At 43.7% G+C, this 27,761-nt stretch overlaps 1 long non-coding RNA gene across 3 annotated transcripts in view; it reads left to right on the top strand.

Annotated features, from left to right (window-relative positions):
* Positions 1 to 26,408, top strand: part of LOC118537385 (uncharacterized) — a 69,854-nt gene extending 43,446 nt beyond the window's left edge. For 2 of the 3 annotated variants that reach the window (XR_004918112.2, XR_013446015.1), the window contains 5 exons: positions 12,828 to 12,906; positions 14,455 to 14,677; positions 16,219 to 16,278; positions 17,546 to 17,664; positions 22,077 to 26,408. This is a non-coding gene — a long non-coding RNA (uncharacterized LOC118537385). The remainder of the gene's footprint in view (positions 1 to 12,827; positions 12,907 to 14,454; positions 14,678 to 16,218; positions 16,279 to 17,545; positions 17,665 to 22,076) is intronic. The other variant, XR_013446016.1, reaches the window with a different exon arrangement.
* The last annotated feature ends 1,353 nt before the right edge of the window (positions 26,409 to 27,761 follow it).

The following is a 27,761-nucleotide window of genomic DNA, read 5'->3' as shown; positions in this document are numbered from 1 at the left end:
ATCAAAATAATTCCTGTCAAAATCTCAACTCTTATTTCAATTTGAAATTTTTTTTTAATCAAATCAATAGAGGCACATGATTATTGAAAAGTTGCATCGTACTTTTAGTGAAAACTGCCACATCCCATCTGTAAGTCCCAGTACTTGCTTTCAATCCTTTTATGATTTATTCTGGTATATATCTCTAAATACTATTTTGATCCTGTTACTTATTGACTTTGGAGACATTATCTATTGACTTTCTTCTGCAGGAGGAGAGAATTTAACCTTCTTACACCAGCTGCATATACCTGGCCCCTCCCATTTTCTGTAGTATGGTTACATCATACTTGTTGTTGATATAAGTGGTCGGTGTTTGCATTAATAAGGATTTCCAAATATTATTCACAGCTGAGCCAAGTTGCACATTAAAGCAATTTTTGTTTTCCCTAGAGTTTATAATCATCTCATATTGTTGCTCGCTTAGTTTTGTTGACACCTATCACTAATTATACCAAACTTTCAAGTTGAACTACAAAACTTTATTTGATTGGGCAGATACAGTGAGTGATTCTTACTTGATCATCTTGGTCTTGGAAGTCAACTTTATTTTCAGTGCATAAATATTATTTTTGTTTTGTTTTAATGAAAGTGGAATCATGCCTTAGTAAAAACCTCTGTTTATGCTAAGCAATACAGTCACAAGCATCTCTGATGACTAAAGCATCCTATTTAGTGAATGCATAATATTCTACCGCATGAACACACCATAATCCATTAAGCTAATTGCCGATTGCGACACATGCATGCAGTTTTCAATTTTTTACTTTTATAAACAATCCTGAGATTCACATTCCTGAAGCTCCATTTTGCCTAATTATTTCCCAAGATAAATTCTAAGTGTAGAGTTGCTGGGTCTAATGATGTATAGATTATGAAGAATTTGATGCATATTTTCCTCTAGAAATAGTGCCAAATTTGAGCAATATTGCCCATTCTAGGCTCTATCATCTTAAACATTTTGTCAATTTTAATTGTTGTCTATTTTCATGCTACTTCATCCTTCTTTAGCATTTCTTCAACAGCCAATGAGGCTGTGTGTGTCTTCATATGCTAAGGTGATAGTCTGGTTTTTATATTTTGTGAATTGTCTGTTTATATTCCTTGTTCATTTTACTATCAGGCAAGCTTACTCCTACTGTTCCCTTGTGTAACCTCGTCACTGTAGTTTGGCGTCTTCACCTTGTCAGACTATTCTTTGCCTTCGAGCTCTTCCAGGAATGTTCTTCATGCTGTACTCACGATGCATGTCCCAATCCACTCACCCATACACGTCTCTAATGTTTGTTGAGCACCTACTGCAGTCTTCGAGGGACTGTAAACACAGTAGAACAAACCAGTGGCATGGCTCTTATGAGACTTAACCTTTTAGAAGGGGAAGGAAGATAATAAACAAATAATCAGAAAACAATTAAAAAGATCAGACAGTAAGTGTTAGAGAGAGGGGGTAAAACCAGGTACCACACTAGGGGATAATGGAGGGAGGGGGGCATCCTTTAGATTTACAGCTAAAACCTCTGAGGAGATTGCCTTGAGCCTGGTGTCTCTCTGTGACATAGGGGAGCTAACCTTCTAAAGAGCAACATTCCAGGAAGAGGAAATAGCCAGGTAAAGCTCTACCTGCTGGCTGATTTGAAATAGAAGGATCCTTTAAGATAAAGTCTCAGTTCTATGAGATTATTTGAACCATTTTGGCCCATCGTACACACTTTTTGATTTCATATAATCCTCATTGTCTGAGCTAATTATTTGTCACTTGTGTAATTCAGAGTCTCACATCGTTAATTTATTTTAGGTTTATTCCATTTTCTTCTTTCCCAGATAAGTCTAAGAGCCTGTGAGGGTTTAAAGACTGTCTCTATTATGTATCCAACGTGCCTACATTATCTGGTATATGCTAGATACTAAATACTTACATTTACGGTTAATATATAAAATTAGAATCTTGGCTATTTGCCATAGGACTGTAATTCAGTTTTCAAAATCCTGTGAAAGAGCCATGGCATATGAGATCCTTGATTCAAACAGGCTAGAAACAAAGAAAGCCTCTTAATTGCAGAATGGGAAATTAAATAGAAAGCTAAGGCATTTGCTTTCTTCTTGATGAGACTTTTACAAGGGAGTCTGTCAATGGAAGAGAAAAATCTAGGTACAAAATACGATTTAGCTAACTTGTATTTGAAAGGGAGTGGGCCACTACCACATGTGAGCAAGTGTGTGTGTGTGTGTGTGTGTGTGTGTGTGTGTGTATAGAATTTATTTAGTATCCTCTATATGCTCTAGCTCATGCTGGGGAAAAATGGAAAGGAAATTGGCCAATGAAAGAAATCTGTTTCTCATCTTCAGAGATTGTACAGTCTATTGGGGAAGAATAAAAACCAAATACCTAGAACTCATAAAATTGCCAAAACCCCCTAGAAACTTAAGAAATTCATGCACTAATGTAATCAGTACTATACTTAAGAACTCAAAAGTGCTAAGCATGAGGGATAAAGAAACAGGTGGTTTATTATAAAGGCAATGGCAGAAGACTAATTGCAGACAGAGACTGTACATGTGTGTGTGGGTGTGCGCACGTGCGTGTGCACTGTTGTATATTGGACACACGGGAACTAGAATTCTAACTAATTTCCTCCCAATAACCTTTTTTATGATTCAATCTGTTATTTGTGTCTCAGTGAATGATTTCCTGGTTCTCCAACTCCAGGTGTAATAACCCAGAAACCCAGAGATAAAGGTCCAGAGAAAAGGAAGCACAAAACCCACAATGTTTTCAGTACAGTGAAGTGCAGATATGTTAAAGGCTCCCAACCAGAGAAGGAAGATCACTGAGTTCCAGAAACGTTTAAGAAGGTTTTGGATTATTGGACTCGTAAACTGTTAAGGATCGGTAAATGCCAAGCTGGGTCAATCAAGGGATTCCATAAGTGAAAAGAGAGAAAGATTGCGTGGAAGAAGGAGAATAAGAACATCTTTGGCACAAACAATTATGGTAACAAGACTCTTATGTCTGAGTTAGCAGCTCACCTCCAGAACTTAAGACCATGAGCAACTTATTCAACCTCACCATGCTTCTCTTTTCTCATCTGTAAAATGGGGATTCACTTAACCACAAGTCTTTAAAGACTTCCTGTCCATCTTACATGGATGAGACAGAGTTCTTCCCCTTCGAAGTGTGCCTTTTTGCAGACACCTTACACACCAGACGTCTCAAATGCTACCATAATTGATATTTTTTGTGTGGGCGTCTTATGGTTGCTCAGGCATTGAAGACAATGATTGTGTCCTATTAATTTCTGTACCTTTACTATATTCACCTTGCACCTTCTGCGCAGTAAATACTCAAGAGATTAAAAAGAAATTTGTTGAATAAATAGAAGCACTCCATTGGAGGTTTGTTTCAGGTCTGAGTGGTTGAGGAGAGGCTGTGAATAGTTCCTTCCAGACTTTTCTCTAGATTTTTCCTGCCATACCCTGCCTCCCCCAACCCCTCAGCTGGACACAGAGCAAGTCTGTGTTTAGAGTAATGTGTTTTAAAGGTCACATTTATTAGCAAATAGCTGTGTTTATAAACTTAGCTTGACAAAAAAAAGAAGGAGCTTTTGAAATTAATACTATTTGCTGAAACTAGAACCAAGTTCACTCCACAGTGCATACCGAGTCTGGTTATGGAAATGTGCCGTCAAGGTGGCTTTCACAACCTTATACTCCTCACCCACTCTTTTTATTTTTTGCAACTCATTTTTTTTTTTTTAAAGCTTGACTGGATTTTCAGGCTGGAATTTATCTGTTTTCATGACATTTTGCTTTGAGAAGTTTACTGAATGAAGGTGATGGGAGACTCAGAACCTAGTTCGATCTTAACCTGTCCAGCTCAGCCACACTACAGGACCCTAGTTTACCTTCTCGTCACACTCTGGGAGACTGGTCCTGGTCCTGTGGGGTCCCCTGCAAGCCCCCTCCCATCTCCTGAGATGTCGGTGGCCTGCATTTCTAATACAGAAAAAAAATGCTGGGTCAGAAGCTGGGAAGAGGTACTTTCTGATATGCATGGTGCAGCTCCACATTCCAGCTCCACAGAGAGAAGACTCTAGGCAGAAGATGGCCCCAGGAGCAAAAATTCATCTGAGGTGGAGATTAACCCAAACCAGAGACTTCTTACAAGAAGAGAGCATTGCACCTCCAGAACGTGCAACTCTTAGTTGCTAAGACAGGGATCCAAGAGAATGGACAGTGTGGAATAATTATCTAATGATTCTGCCTGGAGATGTCAAGATGCCTACTCCAAAACTGGAATGAAATGTACAGGAGTTGACCATGACAGATGATTGAACTCAGTTCTGTGAGGAGAGGAGAGGATTTCAGACCATTTTCCATAGTGGGAGAGGGCACATAGTTGTGCCAAGTGAGGGGCTCCCCTTAAGGGAGATTAGTGATGAGCTCAAGCTACATGGGGTCTGAGGCTGTTCTATCCTCCTTTGGTGAGAGAAACAGATAATAAATAATGATGATAAATGAGTATTCTTTCAAAGAACTCACTTGGGGAGGCTCTACTCCCTCCCCCCCCCGCCAAAGTGTCTCAAAATGCTTAAAGAATTCCACTTTGGGATTGCTTCTGAGATAGTTTATGTTTTCTGTTTCATCACTCTACAGTTGCACCTCATTTTTAACCCCAAAATAGTTTCCTGCTTGATGAACCACTTTATTCATCAGAATTGGCTCTGGATGACTTTTGGTTGTTTCCAGAAATGAAATTCATCCTCAAAAGTGAAAGATTTACATTATTGAGTCTCCTTAAGAAAGGTGACTTCAACTCTGAAGAACTCAAGAGGAGTTCCAGATATATTTTGGTATTGAAAAAATTTGTCTCATTATTTTGCTGCCCAATCTCATACATTTTCATGTCTTCTTCTTGAATATTGTTTTGGAGATGAAACCCAGACCTGTATAAACTAGTCTAAGTGCATTGATCTTTGAGTTGTGCCCAATCTAGCCATCGGTAATTACATTTTTGACTCTACAATATCTCTTTGAAAATAAAAGAAAGAAGAGAGGAAAGATAGACATAAGAGAAAAATAGAAGTACATATAATTAAATCATAAAAGAGTCATAGATACTACCTTGTGCTACTTGGTAGGCTCTGCAAGGATTGTGTGCATTCTAAGTGTTAGTAGGTAACATTTAGCTTGGTTTTCTTCATGTGTAGTACAGTAATGTTTATTGTAGAAAATTAGGGGGAAAAAGCAAAAGAAAGAGGATTTAAAATTATTTCTAATTTTGCTAACCATAGGTAACTGATTTTGATTTTTCATTTCTCTAGCCTTTTCTGGATGGATTGTTCATTTTGGGGCAGATTTAAGTCATTACTTTTTTGTTTTTTGCTTGTTTATTTATTTATTTAAAGATTTTATTTATTTGGGAGAGAGAGCATGAGTGGGGGGGGGGCAGAAGGAGAGGGACAAGCAGGCTCCCCATTGAGCATGGAGCCCCGACCCTAGGCTGATCCCAGTAACCCTGAGGACATGACCTGAGCCGAAGTCAGATGCTCAACCAACTGAACCACCCAGGTGCCCTTGTTTTTTACTTGTTTATAAAAAAAAAAGAAGATACGCATAGAAACTTCCATAAAAAATGTAAATAGAGTGAATTGTGCTAACCACTCTTCAACTCCCACCTCCTTTCCCACCATCCAGATTTTTGCAAAATTCATTTTTTGGGGTGGTTGTTCATCATATTTTTATTTTCTGAGGCAAACATAATTTTTGTTTTTCTTCTCTGTTATTATCAGTATTGCATCGTGGGTTTTTATTTACTCGCGTGCAATCATTCCTTTTGATGCTCAAATCATCCTAAATATGGCCAGTGGGAGCTTCTTCAAGCAGTTCCCATGACCTTTTCGCAGGATCCCATCAACAAGAACCCTCCGCTTTCTGACCTGGTGAGATTTCATAGGCTCACCTTGGGGGCTAAACTGCTCTGACCAGTTCTCTAAGGAACGCTGCTTTCTGTTAGTGAATAGCGGGCTTTAGAAATCAAGACCTGGGCACTGCACATACTTTGTTCGTCAGGCGCCAGTGTTCCAAGTTCTTGGGGGACACAATTGGGGGAAATACACACATATACCTTGTATGGGTAGTTTGGGAAGAACACACTCTTTATTTCTCCATTTCTCACCTACTCACAGTGCTTTTGGAAGACCCACCCATCAAGCAGTTCTCTGCAGAGCTACCTGGTGTCCTATAATTCGCTTCAATGCAGACACTGTCTACTTGGGATCAGCATTAGATCCCACAAGTTAAGGGCTCAGTTCCACAGGACTGCCCCTCACTTCAGACAGCAATCCCAAGTCACCAGTCACCACCCGTACCTCTGACTAACCAGCTATAAATAGGACTTCCCACAACCCCCTCCTTGTATTTGATATTTTGCTAGGATGGCTCACAGAACTCAGGGAAATATGTTTACTTTTTTTTTTTTTTAAATAAAGGATATAATAAAGGCTATGAACGAAGAGCCGGATGAAGGGATATACAGGGCAAGATCCAGAAGTATTCCAAGTGAAGGATTTCTTATCCTCATGGAGTTAGGGTGCGCCACCCTCCCCGGGTGTAGATGTGTTCACCGACCGGTTCCAGAACCGGTACTTTCAGGATTTTTCTGGAAGGTTCATCGTGCAGCCATCATGGATCATTAACTCCATCTCCAGCCTTTCTCCCCTTACCAGGGGACAGGAGATGGGGCTGATAGTTCCAAGCATCTCATCCTGGCCTGGTCTTTCTGGCACCCAGTTCCATCCTGAAGCCATTCCAGAGCCCCCAAGAGTCCCCTCATTGGAACAAAAGACACTCCTATCACTCAGAAAATTATAAGGGTTTTAGGAGCTCTATGCCAAGAGCCAGGGGCAGAGACCAATTTATAGATATTGTGTTACTTGATAGGGTTCATCTTGGCATTCCAAATTCAAATTTAGCATTTCCATTTTTCTTAAATTCTTTGATTTTATATTTGGATCTCTTCTATATCCAGCCTCTGTGTGTGTGTGTATGTGTGTGTGTTGGATAAGCTTGGCAATTTACAAAAATGATCACTGTATAGGTGGAAAGTTCTGGATAGGAAGCAAAACAATGTTTTTATGGCAACAAGCCCACACTGGTGTGGGAAAATGTTTGGGGTGAATGTGGGAGGTCCAGATTATCTTACCACAAATAATCGGATAGCGAAGAAGGCTCTCTTGGTGACAGGCCTCGGGTGGATTAAGAGGACCCAATTCCTGGGCCTCGAGTGCCTACCCATGGAGCTCCAAATGATGATCTCATCAACTTAGTGGACCACATCTCTGACCTGCAGAGACACAGATCAGTCTGTCTGTCAGTTTGGTGCTTCAGACGCCAATCGCAAACCACGGGCCTCCTGTTCTTCGAGTGGCTCTAAATAGGTTCCCATGACCCCCTCCTCAGTTTCCATAATTTGGTAGAATGGCTCACAGAACTCAGGGAAACATTCTGCTTGGGTCTATTGATTTATTATAAAGGATACAAATGAACAAGCAAATGGAAGAGACGTCCAGGGGAAGGAGGAGGAGACACACAGAGCTCCCGGGGCCCTCTCTGAGCACCCCACCTTCCTGACGGTTCCATGGGCCCACCAACCCAAAGTTCTCCAAACCTTGTAGTTCAGAGGTTTTTACAGAGGTTTGCTTAAGCAGTCACAATTGATTAAATCCCTTACTATTATTACAAAAATAACTTTCATCTCCCAGATACCACGAAAGGGTCCTAGGGTTGCCCCAGGGGTGACTAGACCACACTCAGAGCCACTGGCCTAGAGAAAAGTGCAGTGGAGACAGCACTGGAAATTATAGGTTAAGGTTTTACGATTTTTTGGCCTGATCTTTACGATATTGCACTTAGAAACGGATCCTCCAATGCACTGTTAAATAGAAGCTAATTTTGTAAAAGTTTGCAGAAGTTAAAAATTGTCCTAATTCATCTTCAGAACTCTAAATTCTTATATATAACGGCCACTCAACATCTGCACTTGGATGTCTAATAGACATTTCAAACTCAGCTTGTCCAGAACTGATCTCCTGCTCTTTCTCCCCGTAAATCTCCCCTCCTGTGGCATTTCCTATTTAGTTCATCATTATAGCTGCTCAGGCACAAAACCCTGGATTTATTTTTGACTCCCTCCTGGAATTACTTTGGCCCAAGCCACCAGCATCTCTCACTTCAGTTCCTCCTACCTGATCTCTCTGCTCTTACCGTCCTCACCCTAAACCCCTTAGTTCATTCTTAGCATAACAGCCACAGTGATACTTTTGACACCTAAGACCATGCAATTTTCTGCTTAAAATGATATGATGGTGACTCCTTTCATTCAGAGTCGAAGCTGACAGCTTAAAATGCCTTTAAGGTCTTACCTAATCCCCCATTGTTTCCCCTTAGGCCACCAATCACTCCCAGCTCTCTCCCAATTCTGCTCTGGCCACAGTGACTTATCTCTGTTCCTCGAACTCACCAGACATGCTTCTGCCCCAGGACCTTTGCCCTGGCAGTCCCCTCCAACTGGAATGCTTTTCTCCCCAATCTAGTCTAACCCCTTCATTTTCCAGACTCTGCTCAGATGGAACCTTCTCACTGTGTTCTCTACTCTGACTATTCTATTTAAAATTGCAAGTCCCAGGGCACTTGGGTGGCTCAGTTGGTTAAGCATCTGCCTTGGGCTCAGGTCATGATCCCAGGGTCCTGGGATCGAGCCCCGCATCGGGCTCCCTTCTCAGCGGGGAGTCTTCTTCTCCCTCTGCCTCTGCCTGCCACACCCCTGCTTGTGCTCTCGCTCTCTCAAATAAATAAATGAATAAAATCTTCTAAAAAAATCAAATAAAATTGCAAGTCCCACTTCCTATGTTGGAATGTCTGTCTCCCCCTTACCATGTTCTGCTTTTTCTTTTTCCCTACCCCCAACACCATAGCATTTATACCTTTCTATTTATTTTGTTATTGTCTGTTGTCTATTGTCTGTCTTGTGCCACTAGAATGTCAGTTCCACAGGTCAGGGATTCTTGTCAGTTTTCTGTCACTGGTGTACCCAAGAACCCAGAATACTGTCTGGCATGTAGTAGACACCCAATAAACACTTGTTAAATAAATGACTACATGGATATGCAAATGCCTTTTTTTTTTTTTTAGATTTTATTTATTTATTTGAGAGAGAGAGAGTGAGCGAGAGAGAGACAGCAAGCGAGCAGGGGCAGAGGCAGAGGAAGAAGCAGACCCCCCGCTGAGCAGGGAGCCTGACACTGGACTCGATCCCAGGACCCCAGGATCATGGCCTGATCCAAAGGCAGACCCTTCACCGACTGAGCCACCCAGACGCCCCGCAAATGCCTTTAAAAAGTAGGGTGCCTGAAATATCTGAGGTTGTGATTCAATTAAGACCAATCATCAGGAATTTTTTGAGAGTATTAATAATCAAAATTCTTTCCACTCCAAGTGCCAACAATTCAACAAACCCTGCAGAACGAAAAAGAGAGAAAGAAAGAGCGAAAAAGAAAGAAAGAAAGACCGTTTGATTATAAGAGAAAGCTTCAGGCATGGCTGGATCCAGGGCTTCAAATAATGCCATCAGGATCCCGTCTCTTTACTTTCCTTCTCCTCTGTTTTACTCCCAGGCAGCTTCTCCCTTTATGGTGGGTAAATCTCTAAGTTTTTATGTTACCATCTGCACCACCCCACGAGAAAGAAAATTGCATTTATTGGGTGTTCTTTCTCCCAAGCTTTCAGTGGCACAGCAAGGGAATGTATATATTCATCTGTATTTATTCCGACGTCTATGTCTATAAATTGAAAACAACGTGTTTACTCTGATCCCTCCAATTCCGATCCAACAGCATGGGGTTTATTCTAGCTTTCTCTCTTTCCCCATATGTGTACATCCACATCCTTTCTCTGACAGTGAGAACCGAGGCCTCGTTTCCTTCCTTTATTTACTCATTTGATCAATGCTTTTGAATGTGACCATTTCCCCCTCCCCCCGAGTCTGCCTGGGGATGCCCACCTCACCCTGCTTGAACTCTGACTCCCCTTTGTGATGGTTCTCTCCTTGCCTGTTGGGGCTGACTTCCCATGCTAAGCTGCCCTATGAACAGGTGCTCTCCTCACCCTGCTGGGGTGATTCCCCATGCCTGGCTGCCCCCAATGGGGACCCCCTACTCCCAGCTTTGACCCTGAGTCCCCACGCATGCATATAAGTCCTCCACATCCTGATGGGTCCCTAACACCCACCATCAGGCTCAGACACCCCAGGCCAGGCCATCACTTTGCAGGGACACCCTCGTCACCCTGCTGGGACTCTGATACCCTTGGGCCACTGTGTTTCCCTTCCCTCCCTGCAGAGATGCTGACCCCTGTTCTGTCCCACACAACGGCTTTAAGGCTGAATTGTTCAGGAAGGGCGGGGAGTGAGCAGAAGCGCCTTTATCTTTATGTCAATCACGCCAAGAGTCTCAGGATTCCTGGGCTGTCACCATCTTTGGGACCTGAATGCCCACGTGGCTCCGTGATCAATGAGACAACTTGCGGCCACCCCTCATGCAAAATCATCTCTGCTTTCGCTCATGTGTTTTCTTCCTGGCACCTCTCACCGTCCGACTTGGTGGATGCACTTAACATTGCCTGCACTCAGAGCTGTGCCTGGCACGTAGAAGCCTCAAGGAGTGTTAGTTAATGAACGAGTCCAACAAGAGATCCGTTCCACGTGGACAGAGAGGCTCGGAGCCCGCTATCGAGGGAGGGTGCCGTGGGGTCCTCCTGGGGCCCCTGGAGGCTTGTGTGCCCTTCATCGAGACATCCTAGCAGGTGGCACCTCTCCGGCCCCGTCCAGCACCGGTGACTTATCGGAGCGGACAGACAAGGAAGTATAGTTAGCATTCATTCATTGCTTATGTTGTACAGGTTGTCCAAACTAATGAAATTTTATGACAGACGGGCAACGACCAGCTTCCTGGTGTTATTTATCTTTCTCGCTTCTGGCTGGGAGCACTGGGTGATTTTTCATTTACATTTAAAAGTGCCAAGATGACTAAGCGCGATTCGCCTCCTCAGAAAACTAGCAAATTGTATCAATGCACAAATGTAATTAATAATCATCAGGCATGAGAAATGAGGAGCAGTTAAGCAGGATAGTCTATCTTTCCAGTTTCCTTCCTCTGCCTGCTCAGTTCAGCCAGTTCCCAAACTCCAGGGACATACATCATGGGTGCCCCTCCCCCCCTTCATTGTTCCTATCTGATAGCCAATATTTGCAATGACAAACAAAAGGTTCTTGTGACTGGTGACATGAGTTCCCATGGCTCAGTGGATTTATTTGAAGCAGCCTCCGAGGGATGATGCAAATAGATGTAACACCTAGAGGGGAGAAAGATGAAAACAATCTATTGGAAGAGGGGCTCGAGGTCTCGGGAGACAGGTTAATTCTAGAGTGACAAGACTCAAGATTGTGAGACCCTGTTCGTATAACCAAGAGACACCTGCAGACCCAATGAATCATAACAACCCAAACCTGTGATCTGTCCGTGCTTCAAACAATTCTTTTGTACACGTCACCTTGTCCTCTTATGTCCTCATCCCTGCCTTAGGTTATCCGCACTTCCCTTGCCCTCGGCCCCACCTGTGAATGCCAGGATCTTTAGCCTCTGCAATTCTCCGCTCTCCACAGATGACTCTTGGGGGTCTTTAGTGGTACCTTACATGTGTTCACGAATAAATGCTTAGTTCTTGTGCATCATCTACGTTATTATTATTATGATTTTTTTTTTTTTTTTTGGCTTTTCTGCTGGCCCCATTGGGTTGCGATGAGCTGTGTTTTTAAGGCACCAAAACAACAGCCCCACGTCCTCTGGAGCCCTTTGATGCCAAAGGCATTTCTCGTTCTGTGGAGTCTGGGGGATGCTTCCTCTCCATTTCCAGTGTTTTAACAGAGACTTTTAAATTGTGCTATTTGTGTTCCAATGCCTTCTAGATTTTTTTTTTTTTTTTTTTTTTTTAGCAAACAGGCCTTGGGAAAGGAGACAAAGCTGAAAGGCAGACATTATGCTCTACTCGAAAACCAAGCCCCTACTGCCATGACTAAAGGCTTTGTGAGGGGGCCAAGCTTTTCTGCTCACCTCTTCTGCCTCAGGATGGGCTATGTCCCAGAGGGCTCCTGCAGGCTTTATGCACCTTGGCACAGGGAAAGCCAGACGTGTCCCGACATGCGGGTCTCCCAGCAGTTGCTCAGGCTCCACATAGGACTCTTGATTCAAAGGTGTACTTAGAGAGAGTCTGCTCGGTGCTCGGTGTTGTGGAGCTTTCCGGAAGGCCAGTCAGACACAGGGCTTGCCCTCAAGGACTTTTTTATCCTAACAGGCATGTAGCAAATAATCAAATGGTAGGGAGAAGTACAAATAAGCACCCCAGAGAGGTAGAGATGAGGAGGTACAGAGAATGGGGTAAAGAGGAGCGCGATCTCCGCAGAGTCTCAACAAGAACGGCCTCGTGGAGGTTGAATGTGAACCGAGCCTTGAGAGATACGAACACGTAGAGGAAGTGAATGTAAAAGGTGTTCCAGGAAGAGGGGGCAGCAGGAACAAGAGGTGGATGTTCCCGGCATTACGCAAGAGAATGGCCAGGCGTACACTGTTGGAAGGCGTACACTTTTGGGGAGATGAAGGTGGGAAGTGGGGGTCAGATTGCATCCAGGAGATCCTTGACCAGCAGGCTGAGTCATCTGTGTCTTGTTTTATACGCAGCAAAATATACCAAACTGAGATAATATACCAACCGGGGCCATGAAAAGCCATGGAACAGACAAGTGTGTTTCTGGATCAGGTAGGCTCACCTGGATCAGTGAATGTCAGGGGAATAGGAGACATCGGGGCAGATGGATCAGTGGCAGTAGCAGCCGATGTGGGTACTGAGAATGGAGCAGGACAAGTTGAAATAAGGACATGATGGGTCTGAGAGAGGGGGTAGACACAGGGGGTGAGGGAAGAGAGGAATCTAAGAAAAGCTAAGCATGAGCCATTGGTAAGAGAGAGCATGACGTGCAAGAGGCAGTGTGGGTTTTTTTGTTTTTTTTGGTGGGATCATGATGGATTCACATCTTCCAGACTACTTTGTAAGGTGCCTAGGAGACAATGATTTCCATTTTAGAGGCAAGAAAATTATGGCAGAAAGCAGTAAGTGGTATGTCCGTGTTCACATGCTACCGGGCAGAACTGACTCTTAGACCCAGACTTTGGGATTTAAAACCGCTGCTCTTTTCCTCTTATATACCTGCACAAGGGGCTATATAGAGAGTATGGTAGAAAAAGGAATGAAAAAAAAAAAAAAGATGAGTAGTAAGGAATTATGCTATTAGTGACAAAACCCAGCACGTTGTAACAGTTCTCTGGAGAACCATCAGGCAAATGAACTCTCTTAATCCAATCGGGTAAGAAATTTCCTGGGCATGTGGATCCATAATCCCATATAAATCCCCTAAAAGGAGAGTCTAATAAGAAATCGATTCTAGTGAAAAACAAACTAGAGGTAATAATTGTGCAGAGACACTTATAATTGTGCATTCCGCCCCCTGGATTACAGGCTGTCCTCTAATAAAAGCCATGAAATCCATAATAGAAATTGCTGCACCCCAAAACTTCTGGAAGGTCCATGTGTTCACAACTGGGACCTTAAATAACAGACCTATTGCTCTTGGTTATCTTCGGTGATAACCAGCTGCTTATGAAAACATCCGTTTTCTGAGAATTTGGATTCAGTCATGGTCTGTTTTACATTTGGGAACGAGGTGGTGGTGTGTTGTTTTTCTCTTCAGCTGGTGAGGAGGAGAGGTGGGAAAGCATAGGCTTGCCAATGTCCTATTTGTCTTTCTGTTTGTTGTTGCAACTGGCCTCGTTAGATCAGGCGAGAGCTGCCAACATTTATAACTTCGGCTTTTCTAATTAAAGTTCTACTGAAAAGCTTACTCCTCTCTTCTCACTCCCCCGGCAGGAATGTGCTCTCATAACAGAGGCATCTGCCCCCTAGACTAACCTTTCTTGAAACCAGATAAACAAAGTAATACTAATAAAAATATCCATCTGTGCTTAAAGATAAATAGAGCATTAATATACCAAACTGAGATCTGGATTCTTTTGGAGCCAGCTTTAATGATATTAGACATCTGTTCCAGCTTGCTCCTTGCTCGTTTCCCATGTGCACATTCATTTAAGAAAACAATGGGAAAGGGGTTTGTCTGGGGGTGTGGGGGTGCCACCTGACCACTGTCCTTTTCAGAGGCAACCTCCCCGATGGAGGTCTTGATCATTTGGCACACTGCTTCGGTTTCATCATGGATTTTTAAGCACCATGGTCTTTCTTCATTTTTATTTTCAGATGCCTGAAAGCAAATTTAATCATTTATAACGGTAAGCAGAATTGTCAAGTAGACCAGATGTATGAACACCGGCATGATCATGGCAGCCGTGCTCTTTCTGAAGCCAAGATGTGAGAGCATCCAGGAAGCGTCTGAAGACATCCGTTTATAGGGAGAGAGCACCAGGTCCGGCCTGCGAAGAGGGGAGGATGATCGTTTCTTTCGAAGAATTGTGTGTGGAAGGTAGAAACCAGCCTCTCCGTGTTCCTTTATAACATTGTTAACACTGGAGAAGCCTTGCAGGCAAGGTGCCATTGTGGGAAAACAGTCTCCACTTAAGGGCAGACCCGTTGACCTTGGTTTCTTAGATTTGGCACTAACTGCAAAGGGATGTGGGAGTCAATGGGGTGAGGGCCAAGACGGGAACGTCCGGGGGGCATTTACAATTGTTACAATGATGGGGTGGGGTGTTACTGACGTTTAGTGCCTGAAGACCAAGGATGCCCAGGTATAGCAATGTAAGGGGCAATCTTGCACAGCAAAAGCCAGTCCCAAACGTGGATGACATAGTATTGATAAGCATCGACATTTTTTAAATAGCGAAAATGTTTTTTTTCAAACAAAAATCTTACACAGAACCCCCAACATATAAAACATATTAAAGAAGAGCTATCATTCCCAAAGGAGAGGAAGTCCCTGAAACACTTCTAGGGAGCTCGGCTTAAGAGCCACTCTTCTTGGGGCGCCTGGGTGGCTCAGTCGGTTAAGCATCTGACTCCTGGTTTCGGCTCAGGTCATGATGTCAGGGTGGTGGGATCGAGCCCTGAGTTGGGCTCCATGCTCAGCACAGAGTCTGCTTGAGATCCTCTTCCTCTCTGTCCCTCCCCCACTCTCTCTCTCTCTCTCTCTCAATAAATAAATAAATAAATAAATAAATAAATAAATAAAATATGGGGCACCTGGATGGCTCAGTTGGTTAAGCGTCTGCCTTCGGCTCAGGTCATGATCCCGGGGTCCTGGGATCGAGCCCCACATCGGGTTCCCTGCTTAGCAGGGAGCCTGCTTCTCCCTCTGCCTGCTGCTCCCCCTGCTTGTACTCTCACTCTCGCTCTCTCTCTGGTAAATAAATAAATAAAATCTAAAAAAGTCGAATCAAATAAAATCTTTAAGAAAAAAAAAGAACCACTATTCTAGGTGCTACCCAATGGTCATACAGTTCTAATAATCTGTCTGGTTGTGCAACATGCTAAGAATTGAGTGATTTAAAAAAAACATTTTTTTTAAACAATAATTTTGCTCCCTTCAACATTTTGTATGCAAGTATTTAAACATATATAGAAAAATGGAAAGAACTGTAAACACCCATGTACCCACCACTTAGATTCTATAATTGCCAATGTGTTGTACTTTTGGTCTCCTCCCGGGTCTGTCCATACGCACTGATTCATCTTCTTTTTAAATTCCTTTCAAAGTGAGTTGCAGACATCAGTATAGTTCACCCCTAATACTTCAGCATGCAGATCAAACATTCACTAGAGTTCAGTATTTGTTGATAGTCCTTTTGAGGGGGTCGAATTTATACACAGAGAAGTGAAGATCTAGTATACAGTTTGGCAAGTTTTAAAAAATATAATTATATAGCTCAAACCCTTATCAGGAAATAAAGCCCTGAAAGATATTATATCTGGAAGTTTCCCCATGGCCCTTCCCAGCTAGCACGCCCCCCTCCATCCCCCGGTTCCTGACAACTGCTGTTCTAATTTTTTTTTTTCTTTTCACCATAGATGAGCTTTTACCCATTTCCAGGGCTTCATATGAATTGGATCCTGGTGTAAGCACTCTAGGTGAGTGACTTCTTTCAGAGAGCATAATGCTTCTAAGACTCACCCATATCATTGCTTTTATCAGTAGTTCCTTCCTTTTAATCCAGTGGGTGGTGGTTTTGGGCTACAGACTGAAGAACACTTTGACTTCAGTGATTCATGATCTGACACTTCAGCACCAGGCCACTCTTGTTATTTCTAGTAGTATTAGCTTTGTCTAAACACCAGCAAACAATCTGTCGGTGGAGTTCGTTCAGTCAAACAAGCTGACCGTTTGCTGGAGAGAATCATTATGACTGGCATCTGACTGGACAGGGCAGTGGTAATCAGGAGGCTTGTGGTCCATTAGGAACACCTCTCTCTTCTACAGCCCGCAACCCTGAACTCTGGGCTGGATCCTTCACTCCCCTCTATTTTTTTTTTTACATTGTGATAAAACATATATAACATAAAACTGACCATTTTAACCATTTTTTTGTGTGCAGTTTAGTAACATTAAGTATTCTCACAGTGATATAACCACCATTCCCGTCCATCTCCAGAATGTTTTCATCATCCCAAACTGGAACTCTGTCCCAGTGAAACACTAATTTCCCATTCCACATCCCACCAGCCTCTGGCAACCACCATTCTGCTTTCTGGCTCTATTAATTCAACTACTTTACACGTCTCATATCAGTGGAATCAAACAGTATGTGTCCTCTTGGGACTGGCTTATTTCACTCAGCACAATGTCCTCAGGGTTCACCCATGTTGGGGCAGGTGTCAGAACGTCCTTCCTTTTTACGGCTGAATAATATTCCATTGTTTGCCCATAGCGTATTTTATTTATCCATTTATCTGTTGATGTGTGTTTGGGTCGTTTCCACCTACTGTGAAAAACGCAGCTGTGAGCAGAGATGTACACATATGTCTTCCAGTCCTTGCTTCCAATTCTTCTCTGCCATCCTTCAACCCCACCTGCTGTCATCATGGTCCACACTGAACACCTGCTCAGATCCCTCCCTGCTTTCCTCCCTCAGTGCCTTACCCCGTGTCAGGCGGCCACCAATCCTCCCTCACATGGCTCTTCCCCCACCACCCCCCACAGCTTCCTCCCTGCAGCTCTCTCCACAGCCTCTCTTGGCCGGTCCTCTACCCGACATTTTCTTCACCTCACACTGCAGCCAGTGAGCTTTCGAAGGCACTTCTGATCCTATCCTCTCCCTGTTTGAACTCTCCAGGGGCTCCTGATTATGCCTGGAACACTCTCTCTGCTCTCCTGACGTTCTAACCCCTTGTCCTTTAGGACTCGATGTAGACACCGCTTCTTCCGAGAAGCCTTCTCTGTGGGCACCCATGACAAGGGGAGGTGTGCCCCTCACATCCTCCCATGGCAGCCCGAGAGAGGTGGTTTTATCACCGGAGGTAAGTACGTTCCAAGCGTACGCCACATGTTACAATATCCTGAGTGTAAACACAGATCACAACCACACAAGGTCCAACAGCCAGGTTGAACCTGGTCAATCGTGTCGGAAAACCTGACCTCTAAAACTTTGGGAGAGCTTGTGCTGTAGTTCCAGAGAGATGCTGATAAACCAGCTTTCCTGAAAAAGTTAAAAAAAAAAAAAAAAAAAAGCCCTGATTTGTGGTATTTGCTGATTTCTGTGGTGTTAATTCTCCCCTCCTGGTCAATTTCAAGCTGCCATCATGAGGTTACTGGACACAGAGTTGGGAAGAGATGTGTGGCCGGCATGACTGGCCCTGGGATACCATCCCAACGGTTGTCTCCCAAAACCCTTAAATTCTGCCAGAAAGAACAAATCCGTTGTTTCTATCAGATTCTTTCAATTCTCTACACTGGTTGTCCACTTCCAGTTTATTTTCTACGAACTCTTTTCTGTTAAAAAAAAATCACCCCCTCTATAGTCAGAAGTGCTAAGGAATATGTTAAAATATATGGGCGGCATGTGCAGCGCAAGATAATAACAGAGCCAGCATTTATTAAATGCTTACTGGGTACCAAGTACCGGGTACTGTCCTCTCCATGTGTTTTTCCTGTTAATCCTCATCATCCTCTGAGGTAGGCATCATAATATTCCCGCTGTATAGAGGTGGAAACTGAGTCCCGGAGAGATTACAGTATCTTGCTGAAGGTCACTCAGAGCTGAGACTGGAACTTGCTTCCATCTGATGTGCAAATCCACGCCACGGCAGATCACTTCAAGGGAGAGGAGGGGCTAGAAGGGCAAGGCAAAGGGAAGGAAAGTTAGCTGTTCAGAAAACGCTCCATCAAAATATTGTCACCATCGTTTCTTGGCTTCCACATTGCTCCTTAAGCTTCATTGGTAGCAAACTACATGGTGGCACCATTTTCTTCTCCTTGCCTCAGTTCCTCCTGTCACCTGGCGGAGGGTTTCTCGGACTCCAGGGCCTGTCCATGGACACAAGGGGAGGCTGGTTCTCATCACCACGGGCTTGGCCTATGCAGCACTGACCTTCCTGCTCTTTGTTTCCCTCTGGTGCCTAACACAGTGCCAGGAACATGCACACGGAGTGAATGAATGAACCCATATATTTTTGCCTATCAGGCAATTTGATTTTGAATCAGGGGAGATTTCACTCAGGCGAGAAAAGGTGGGGCATTTGAACGAATTTCACCATCAAAAACAACACAGTATCTTTGGGAGAAGATGCAGACTTGGTGCTGGGTCCCGGGCCTGGCTTTTGTGTTTATTTCACGTGTGAGTGACTATGGGTATGTTACTTCACTTCTTGCAATTCCAGTTTCCTCATCTAGAAAAAGGCATTGCATCCATTTGTTTTATAGGTATTTAGTGAGAACCACCACGTGTCAGAGACTGTCCCAGCTGTTGGGGAAATGGTAGTGGACCAGACAAAGGCCTTGGCCTGTGGTGCTTACACTGCGGACAAAATCAAATACTGATTTGAATAATAATGTATCAGGCACTGATAAGGCCCAGGAGGAAAAAGAAAGCAAGGAAAGGGGGCAGGGAGTGATTGGAGGTGCTTTGTAAGGGTGTGGTCAGGTGTGGCACTTTGGAGGGGTGACGTTTGATGTTCAAATGCTGAAGGAAGTGAGGGGAAACCCATGTGGGCTCTTTCCTTCCTTCTTTCCTTCCTTTCTTCCTTCTGTCCTCCTTTCTTCCTTCCTTCCTAGCCTCCCTCCCTCCCTCTCTCCCTCCCTTCCTCCCTTCCTCCCTCCCTTCCTTTCTTCCTTTTTTTCTTTTTTAAGATGTATTTATTTATTTGAGAGAGAGAGAGTGTGTGTGCCTGTGCAAGTAGGGGGAGGGGCAGAAGGCAAGTGAGAGAGAATCCCAAGCACACTCCCCACTGAGCGCAGGGCCTGATGTGCAGCTCGATCCCACGACCCTGAGATCATGACCTGAGCTGAAATCAAGAGTCTGCTGCTCAACCGACTGAGCCACCCAGGCGCCCCTTATTCTATTTTTAAATTGTATTAAAATATACATAACACAAAATTTCCCATTTTAACCTTTTTTGAGAGTACAGTTCTGTAGCATTAAATGCCTTCACATCATTGTGCAAGTGTCAGTACCATCCATCTCTAGAACCTCTTTCATTTTCCAAACTGAAACTCTGTCCCTTTTAAATGCTGACTCCCCATTCCCCTATACCCCCAGGAGGGTAACCACCCTTCTACTTTCCGCCTCCATGAATTTGACTAAGCTAGTTACCTCCTAGAAATGGAATGGTGACTGACTGACTTCACTCAGCATAGTGACCTTGAGGTTCATCTAGATTGTAGCACGGGTCAAAATTTCTAAGGTTGGATAATAGTCCATTGTATGTATATACCACATTTTCTTTATCCATTCCTTTGTTGGCAGACATTTAGACGATTTCCACATCTTGGCTACTATGAATAATGCTGCAGTGAACACAGGAGTGCAAATATCTGTTTGAGTCTCTGTTTTCAATTCTTTGGGGTATATGTTTACCCGGAAATGGGATAGTTAGATTGTACAGAAGTTCCATTTTTCATTTTCAAGGAACTGCCATACTGTTTTCCACAGTGGCGGTGCCATTTTACCTTCCTACCAACAGTGCGTAAGGGTTCCAATTTCTCCACGTCATGGAGAATGTTTGTTATTTTCCGTTTACCTCAATAATAGACGTCTTACTGGGTGTGAAGTGGAATCTCTTTGTCGTTTGGATTTGCATTTCTTTAATGATTAGTGGCGTTGAGCATTGCTCCATGAAGATTTTAGGATTTTACATGAAGGACTTTCTAACAGGCAACTAACTGTAGAACTGACATGATCAAGGCCCAGATGGAAGACCACATCTGATTTGGGGGCCCTGGTAAGGAGTTTGAGTTCGTCTCTGGGTGGGATGGGAACCTCCGGAGGCTTTGGAGCAGGGGCGTAGCATGATCTGACTTATATTTTAAATGGACTTCATTCTGGCTTTCTGACCACACATTTTTTTTTCTTCTTTTTTCCAATGGGGCATCGTCTGGGACTAATTATCCACTGAACACACTTAGCAGCAGTATTTATCATCATCATAAAAACACACTGTGGGTAAAGAGATTTACGCTTTACGGAACGCCTCCTCATACATCATCTTGTTCAATTCTTGGGGCAGTTTGTGTAGCCTCCTGTCTCCTTAGTCACTGGGCATTTTAGGAGTCTGGGTGTGCCCCTCATGATCAGAAAAGAGATTTAAAACCTGGCTCTGGCAATAACTTACTGATGGTGGAGTTTTCTGGAAATTAGCCCATCTGTTTATAGCTAAGCCACAGTTGCCTGTGCAGAATCACCCATGGGCAATCCCAACTTTTTCTTTAAACAGCATTCATCGGATTCTTTGACACTATGACTTTTTCTTAGTGGGCTAGTCGTTGTCACTGCTCCTTTCTTCATCAAGGACTCCTGAAGATTCTACTCCATCTCAATGAGCTTTAGAGACTCTTTCACTGGGTTTTAGTGGTTCTTCCTCTGGGAAAACTCAGATTCATTCATTTGTTCATTCATTCATTCATTCACCCACTGTGTAATTAATAATTAATTAATAATTACGATAGTAACTATAGTAAACACTGGAGACACAATGGTGAACAAAGAGAGATGGTCTCTGGTGCCTTGGGTCTGGGGAAGTTAGACAGATGGACCAGGCATAAGGGATAAAGGCCAGGAGTGGACATGAGTGGAAGAGGCACTCCACACCCCTGGGAAATAGACACACACACAAGGGCACATGCTCTGTGATCCTGGCATTTAGAAGAGAGGGTTGCTTGGGAAGACCTGGCTTTCTTTCAAAGTCCTGCTGGCAGCCACCTAACGAGCAAGCTCATTCCTCTGTGGACTGAGACCCAAGACCTAGTTAACCACAGAGAACATCCTGCAGGACAAAGGATGGCCACTTGGGACAAACGTGCTTTTCATCTGGCAGAAGTAAATAACCTAAATTTAAGGCAAGAGTCCAGAATACCAATAGTCACATTGTCCCAAGAATGCAAAGACCTAGTCAGTTTTTATCACGCCATCTAACTGTCCTTTCTGGTCAGGTCTCACCTGCAGGACTGGGTGACCAGGGCTAGTGGATACTGGGTGCCTCAGTGATTGGACAATGACCTCTGAGGCACAAAGAACTTTCCTTATTTCCCCCTCCCAATGGGCTTGACATGTTTTAGTGGGGGCATCAGATGGGTGGGGAAGCTTTGTACGATACCTTAGCCTTCAATGGGAAATCCCATTAAAAGACAAAAGAGCAGCTCAGCATCAGTCAGCTGTGAGTTCATTCATTTCTCTCTCTCTCTTTCTCTCCCTTTTTATTTATTTATTTTTTTACAGATTTTATTTATATGAGAGAGGGAATGAGAGCACGTGCATGCATGCAGAGGGGCAGAAGGAGAGGGAGAAGCAGACTCCTTGATGAGCAGGGATCCTGATGCAGGACTGGATCCCAGGACCCCGGGATCATGACCTGAGCCGAAGGCAAATGTTTAATCAACTGAGCCACCCAAGCACCCTGAGTTCATTCATTTCTCAGCAAACATTCATTGAGCACCTACTTTGTGTCAGGTGTTGTTCGGATGCTGGGACAAATAAAGAATTCTCTCCTCTCGTGGAGCTTATATTCTCTCCGTCAAGAAGACAGTCGATAAAAAAGAGTAAGGAAACAGATAAACCAAGAAAAGAATTCAGAGATCAAGACCTGTGAAGAAAATAGGACAAGGTCATAGGGACAGAATGGGGAATGCAGATTCTCCTAGATGGATTTCTGAACCAGGCTTCAAGACAAGGATGGGAGTGCAAGCAGTTTATTGGGAAAGTCATTCTAGAAAAGACCAGGAGAGGAGTGGAGAAGTGAGACAGAGTAGGGAATGAGTAGAGGGTGTGATGCCGAACAAGTGACTGTGTGGGCACCTGGGGATCCAGTGTAGACCCTGTGCCTCAGAGTTATCCCAGCTGTGGGGCAAGGGTGCTAGGAATAAATAGATTGAAGGCTGCTCCTGGGGCCATTGAATCACTGGCATGTCACCAGCCTGACTTACCTCAGGGCAGAGTGGGCTCTGGTGGTCAGAAGCCTCAGGTGGAGTCACAGATGCTGGGGTCTGGAGTCCAGCCATGTGCACGGCTGGTGATGACCAGGACAACATCGGGACGACATTGCTGGCCTCCATTCCCTAGACTAATGACCAGCAAGAGGTAGCCATGGAGAGCTCTGGGCAAAGAACATTATGGCAAAGGGAACAGCATGTGCAAAGACTGGAGGGGACTGATCTTCCAGCTGTGCTGGGGGTGAAGTTGGGGGTAGGCAGGCAGGGCCCCAGGTTTATGGCAAGGAGGTAGACATCATTCTAAGTGCAATGGGAAACCCACAGAGAATTCTTGCAGGGCAGATCTACTTTACTTTTCACCCCATCTTCTTCATGGGATCATGTTTTAGTGGTGCTGGAAGGGATTGGCCACTAAGAGGAAGGGTAAAACAGCATCTTGGAGGCAGCTCGGAGCATAGAAAGCAGACTCTAGGACAATGAGGACAAACACTGCCCAGCTCAGAGCTGTGGGAAGGGCCTCTCTTTTGTAGTGCATTCTGCTTTAAAGTGAAAGCAACCCAGGCAGGGACCCTGGCTTATTTTGAGGATGGCCAAGCCTTGAAGAAGAAGAACAATTAGGTAGTAAAAGGATTGGAAAACGGGGAGTTTCCAGTGGCCATTTCTTTGTGTCACTCGTGATGCATTTTGACAAAGTGTGAAGCAGGGAAAAAGCCACAAGATTGCGGGGCTGCCTGGCTCAGCTCGGCAGAGCGGCTAACAGTGGTTGCTTGCACACAACGGGGTCTGCCCCTCCAGTTATGAATTTGGAACCGAAGCATGCAAAAAGAGATTACAGTTTAGCATTCACTGCATGCATTCAGTGAAAAATGAGACTGTCATGCAGGCTGGGACTCAATCTGCAAGGGAATGCATGGACACAGGAGCCCTGGTGGCTGAGTTTGGGCGATGGGTAGAAATGCCCAGGCTGGAGGCTCAGGGCTCCAATAGCTTTGGGTGAGAATTTCTTCTTTTTTGGCTATTAATTCCATCCTTCCTTGTATCTCTGACCCCATGAGATTTCTCCCTCCTTCCTTCCCTCCTTCCTTCCTCTTCCTTCCTTCCTTCTTTCCTTCCTTCCTTCTTTTCTCTCTCTTTCTCCCTCTTTCTCCCTCTCTTTCTTTCTTTCTTTCTTTCTTTCTTTCTTTCTTTCTTTCTTTCTTTCTTTTTCTTTCTTTCTTTCTTTCTTTCTTCTTTCTCCTGCCTAGTCTCCATTAGAAATGTGTCACCTGGGTTTCAAAATTAGGTGGACAAAATGAAGAAGGCCCTGTCAGTTCTGGACTGAGGGAAGGGGAAGGCATTTAATGTATCAGAACCAAGATGGTACCTTAGAATTAGGTAAACATTTTTTTGGAGACATTAAGAATCATCCAATCAAAACTCTTCCTTCTAGAATGAGAAAACAGAGGCCCAGAGAAGCTAAGTGACTTCCTCAGGTTCCCACGGCCTCCTGGTTGGCAGACCCAATGTCAGAGCCTAAATGTGCTGACTTTCATGCCAAGACTCATTCTGTGACACCCACAGACTTATTTTCCTCCTTTATTTGTGGGGAAGCATGAGTTATTGGCAGAGCTTATTCAGAGCCACAGACAGCTGGAGCCTTGGTCTGCTACTAAGCTTTGCTCCTTCCCAGATGCCAGGGCCTTGGAAGGAACATCCATGACTCATTGTCTCCACTCTTTCCTTTGTGCAGCATGATTGCCATGCCTCAGTCTTGGCACTGGGATTGCAAGGGAGGGGGCTGTGGCCTCGGGAGAGGGGTCCCTACCCTAAGGAGATGACTGGCGGTCTAGTAAGTAAAGCATTTGTAGAGGCAGTAAGTGGAATGGTTAAGACTAATCTTCCAGAACCAGACTTCCCAGGTGTTCACCTCAGCTCTGCCTCTTACTAGCTGTGTGAACTTGGACGATTTATTTCAGCTTCCATCTGTAAAGCAAGGATGCATGGACACGCATCTGTGTTAGCTATCTATTGCTGAGTAACAAGATTGCTGTACACCTCACAGCTTAAGACAACACACATTTATTATCTCACAGTTTCTAGGGGTCAGGATCTGGGCATCGCTCAGCTGAGTCCTCTTCACAGAGGCAGTGTCTGCTGGGGATGAGGTCTCATCTGACACTCGACCGGGGAAGGATCCACTTCTGAGCTCATTGCGGGTGTCAACAAAATGTATTTCTTGTGATTGTGGGACAGAGGTCTTCATTTTCTTGTTGGCTATTAACCAAAGGCCACCCTTGGTTCCTTGCCATGTGGACCCCAGTGTGGCCTCTTGCTTTCTCAAAACCAACCAGGGACACAGAGAGGCCCTGGCAAGTCAGGCAGTACTATGTAACATGATCATGTCCCCTTTGCTGTGTTCTGTTGATTAGGAATAAGTCACATGTCCTGCCCACCACTCAAAGGTGGGGGTAGATGATTACTTAAAGGTATGGACATCAAGAATTGGGGGACCTGAGACCACCTTTAGAGTCTGTCCACCACAGTGTCTCAAAAGGTTATTGTGAGGAGTTAAGTGTGTTAATATACATCAAGCTTTTTGAAGAGGACCCTTACTCAGGAAGTACATGACTGTTGGTTGTGGGGAAGGTCATGTTATCATCATCAGGAGGAATGCCTCTTCACTTGTACTTCCCGTTGAGAAATCTTTTAATGAATGGTCTTTAGGGAACCCGGGAGGACACAATTCAATTTAAGCAAACACCTACAACAGTTAGCAAATAAAATAGATCTAATAACCTTTCTAATTTAATTTTATTTTCTTAGTTGGAGGCTCCATGATGAGTGGGAAATATACAAAGTTTGACTTTTGAAAAGCTATGTAATTTTTTACACAAATGTTGACTGCCCTTTTTACCTTCTTCTTAAACTACACTTTCCAATTTATTCTCACTTTTTTATGTAATTATGAGGTTTAAATATTAGAAAACTATGTAAAGTAATATAATTGCCACTGTTTTTACTTTTTTATTGAGGTGTAATTGACATATAGCCTTATATTAGTTTCAGGTGTACAACATAATGATTTGATATTTGTATATATTGTGAATTGATCACCACAATAAGTCTAGTTAAGATCCCTCATAATACACAGTTACAAAATTTTTTCTTGTGATGAGAACTTTTAAGACCTATTCTCTTAGCAACTTTCAAATTTGTAATACGGTTTTATTAACTATAATCACCATGCTGTACATGACATCCCCGGGCCTTACTTATGTTATAACTGGAAGCTTATAGTTTTTGACCCTCTGTACCCATTTCATCCCTTCACCCCCACCAGCACCTCATCTGCTGTTTGTATCTATGAGTTTTGTTTTGTTTTTAGATTCCACATATAAGTGATATCATATGGTATTTGTCTTTCTCCGTCTGACCTGTCATTTAGCATAATGCCTCCAGATCCGTGCATTTTGTCACAGTCCAAATTATTTTCGGTTGTAGTACCCCATTGGTTAAAAATATCTTACCATGCATCTCCAATGTATGCATCTTTATTTATATTATAAGACATGTGCAGAATAGAAATTACAAAAGGTTGGGATAAATAAGAAATAAGCAATAAAGTGTCTTTCTAATCTTGAAAGTTTGCAAGCATCATTAGCTCATACTTCAAGGTACTTTGGATGAGGTTTACCATCGACTGTAGTGGATGTACATTCATATTTCAAACTTTCGTCAGATCTAATTAGTCCCATTCTTTTTGTTTTTTTCCTCATCGGGTGGCTGACTGGGAGATCAAATAGCAAGGGGAGAATGGACTGCCTGTCTATTGCTGCCGAGAGGCCACGTTATCACTGTATCTTCACTTCTAATGTCTTTGCAAGAATCCTTCTTAAGCCGCTGGTCTGTGTCATAAGAGTTGGTTTAGATTAAATAAATCATGTAGTCATTAAATTAATTATACGGGTCTCACATAAACGGATATGTCACAGTCTGCTTAAAGTATCAGTGAGGGAGGACACCTCTTCAGTCTGCCCTCTACCTCTTCCTGTGGTGGACCCGTGTGTCCCATGAGACATGCGCCACCTCACATGGAGACCACTTAAGGGTGCTTGAGAAAATCTATATATTAGAAAATTAGGAAAACTTAATTTCTTTTTTTTTCTTTTTATAATTCTAATGTATTGTTTTTATCCATCAGTGCATCCTCTTATATCCCCCTCGGGAGCTGTGCACGCAATTTGGAGACCCCTTTTATGTATCACACCACACAAGTTTGTTTTCTTGCAGACTGATTTTTGGCTTTGTATAGATGTGTCTGGAATCTCCTGTCCCTCTCAGGTTGGTGGAGCTTCTGGCATGCTCACGCCGTGCCTAAGGTAAAACCGCCCCATGGTGTTGCCCGGCGGCTCTGAGCTCCTACCCTGGAAGTGTTTTAGCAGAGTCCACAAAAGTTGGCGAATGTGCCTGGGCCAGGGACTGTGAGGGACCGTCTCGCACAACCTTTCTGAGAAGAAAAAGTGCTGACAGCACCAGCAGCCTGCAGGAGCTCTCTGTCATCCTTGTAAACAGGGTCGAGCTGGCCTGCTTTATCTCTCTGTGCACAATGCAGATTTAATAGGAAGTGCCTCAGAATCGTTGCTGCTAGGTTGAGTCTCCAAAGGAATTAGGGATAACAGTTTAATAACTGCAGAAAGAGCTTAGGCGCTTTGCTGTGTCGGGTGTATCTGAGTTAGCTACTGAAAAATGAACTTGGGACATTAAACCCTTTTATCACTCAGATAGCGCAATATGGGGAAAATCCATTCCTTGGCAGGGGATGAGTTTACCAGCTTCTGAAGGGGGTGTGTGTTTGAATATGATAGGGAAGGGAGCATTTGACAGAGTGATAGGTGGATCAAAAGACAAATGAATTCTTTGAGTTAAATAAGAGCTTTAAATTATCCGGCTTTGAACTGTTTCACCATCAGCAGAACGTGCTACATGGAAAGCCAGC

The sequence above is a fragment of the Halichoerus grypus genome, chromosome 2 (assembly GCF_964656455.1).
Source record: "Halichoerus grypus chromosome 2, mHalGry1.hap1.1, whole genome shotgun sequence".
NCBI lineage: Eukaryota > Metazoa > Chordata > Mammalia > Carnivora > Phocidae > Halichoerus > Halichoerus grypus.
Note: the sequence above shows the minus strand (reverse complement) of the source record. Positions and strands in the feature narration are given on the sequence as shown.